Genomic DNA, 2539 nt, shown 5'->3' with positions numbered 1-2539 from the left:
TTCTGGGTACATGGAAGATTTATGGTGTGGGGGAAGGAAAGAAAGAGAGTCCGTCCTTGCATTTTTATGTAATAGCATTGAAAGCTTTTTTTTCATCCTAAAATGTAAGAGGATTCAGTCAGCTGGGTTATGTAACAAGTCGGTGAGAAAAAACTAATAACTGTACCTTGCAAACAAGGAAATGCTAGTCTAATCAAAGCTCTGTTTTGCTTTCCTCAGATATCCATGGAAGTTTCTCCTGAACACAAATCTCTAAATTCAGTGTCATAGGCATTTCTAGTAACAGATATTGCCAACTTTGCCCCACTGTGTAGAACATAAGAATATAAGAAAAGCCCTGCTGGATCAAACCATAGGCCCATCTTGTCCAGCATCCTACTGTCCCAGGGGACAACCATATGCCTAGGGAAACCTGTCAGCAGGTCCTGAGCACAAGAGCCCTCTCCCCTCCTGTAGTTTCCAGAAACTAGTTGCGTGGCTAGTCCCCTCCCCCATGTGAAATGAAGACACTGGACACATTATTTAAGGTTAATGGGCATAAAAAGGCCACAACTTTATTGATTACAGAATTGAAAGGTATTGGCCTTAGGCATTGGCTCCTATCGACTACCCGGCATGGAGACCGGGAAGGGTTATCCACAAGCCGTGGGACTTCTGTTGAAGTACGCCAACTAGGATCCCACGGGTGTCACCGCTCGGGGGCATGCCGGAGGCCCTTACCTCCCTAGGTTTCGGACAAGGCAATGCCCCCCCGGAGTCCTCTACCGGACTACCCTTTTCTTTGGGGGAAGGTGATGGTGCTTCCTTCCCCCCCATTCATTTGCATAACAATTAACCCCTGCCAATGCCTGACCGCCACTCAAGCAAAGCTCGCCGCCAATACCTTCAAACCTGTAACCAACTCCTAATCCCTGCTATGATGTCCCCCAATCAAATATCGTTTCCAGCATCTGACGGATGCACGCCATCCCATCTGTAGAGGGCCTCGTTGCTGTACTGGATGCCTGGGTGGCCTATGACGCACCCGCCCAGAGCCGCCACTCTACGCTCCACAGCCCGCTCCAAGACCTTTCTTGCTTTATTGATACCAACTGGGCTCAAACAATCCCTCCATGTCCTCCTCTCAAGCAACGAGGACCACAAGATAGTAATGTTTGGGTAAACCGCCATCAGATCAGCAAAATCATCAAAAATGTTCCATCTCAAGTCAATAGCTTTGCGGTACGCTAGGTCGTTTCCCCCCAACTGGATAACCAGGGCATCAGGTGGGCCCTCAGAGGCGGCTCTCGGCATCATGGCTGGCTTGAATTCGCTCCAGCGCATCCCTCTTCACGCTATCCACGCCAGCTCAACATTTGCAGGTAAGTTCAAGTAAGTTCAAGTTTTGCCCCAACCCGGAACTCATGGCACGATTCTTGGCCCAATGCACATTTGGTTGCTGTGGCCCACCAACCAAATGTGCACCCTCTTGTATTCTGAAAAGCAAATAGACAGAAAAACCAAGGTCAGGAGTACAACCGCTAGTCATAGATTCTTTCTCACATAAGTTTTGTATGCATTAGATTTCCACCACCCCAAGTCCTTTATCCTCTCTGTGGAGAGCCCGAGGTGCACTGCGGTGGTAGCTGCCCCGATCCGAAAGGAGTGAGCCGCAAATTCGGCCATGGGCAGTCCGCATGCTGCCAAAGCCACGCGCATCACCCGCGTAAACTGGTGTCTGGCCAAGAGCGATCCATCCGCGTGAATTAAAAAGGGGCCGGGGCTATTGGGTCTTAAGTAGAGGAAACGCCTCGTATCCCTAACCGGGCAGGGACCACTACCTTGTGCGGCTGGTAACCGAAGGAGGGCCCCCCTACCCTGTTGGTCCATCTTAGAGCTCTGTACTTCAACGATTAGGTCAGTCCCTGATAGGGTCAGATCACTTAAGAGGATGCCCCTCTGGCAGTGAGCAACCCCTCCCTCGCAGACTACCTCCCCTATGCGCAGGGCACCAAAGAAGGCTATGGAATAAGCGGCAGAGAATAGGCGAGCTTCATATTTTGACCAGCATATTGCTCGTAATTTTTTGTGTATCTGGGTCAGAATATCATAAATTATGGGCCTCCTTTTGTCAGAGCTGGAGGGCTGGAGCCAGCGCCAACCCTCTAAAGTCTTACGCACTATAAATTCAGCGCACGGGTTGGTGGCGAAAAAGGCTTTACAAAAATATGAGATCCCCACGGACTGAATATTGAGAGTCTTTGGTGCCCTGCCCAGCTCCTTCAGGTGGAGGACCTCCCTCATTGAGGGAATGGAATTCTGCCTCGTGCTGGGTATTCTGCTGCGGAACTTTAAGAAGTCAGCCCACGCTTTCTTGTATGATCTCATTGTGGAAGGGGCAACTGCACCGAATACTCCCTTCATCACTCACTTCTTGCTCCCAATACTCCAGAGATGCTCCGGGAAAGGCATTGATGATTGCTCCGCATCCGGCGCTAATGAGCGGAAGCGCTCCATCTGAAAATGAGACAGAGCATCCGCGATGTCATTATTAATGCCA

The 2539-nt window shown here is 50.2% G+C and overlaps 1 long non-coding RNA gene across 2 annotated transcripts; it reads right to left on the bottom strand.

Annotated features, from left to right (window-relative positions):
* Nucleotides 1–518: 518 nt before the first annotated feature.
* LOC308463219 lies at nt 519–2263 on the bottom strand. 2 transcript variants are annotated; one of them, XR_013979512.1, is made up of 2 exons: nt 1821–2263; nt 519–1475 (listed from the first exon to the last, which is right to left on the bottom strand). It is a non-coding gene; the product is annotated as an uncharacterized lncRNA (long non-coding RNA). The 2 variants fall into 2 exon arrangements; XR_013979513.1 differs by having other exon boundaries at nt 1857–2263.
* Nucleotides 2264–2539: the final 276 nt, after the last annotated feature.

This window comes from Podarcis pityusensis (assembly GCF_964106645.2).
Source record: "Podarcis pityusensis genome assembly, chromosome: 14".
Lineage (NCBI taxonomy): Eukaryota > Metazoa > Chordata > Lepidosauria > Squamata > Lacertidae > Podarcis > Podarcis pityusensis.
The sequence above is the reverse complement of the archived record's forward strand: the minus strand, read 5'-3'. Positions and strand labels throughout refer to the sequence as shown.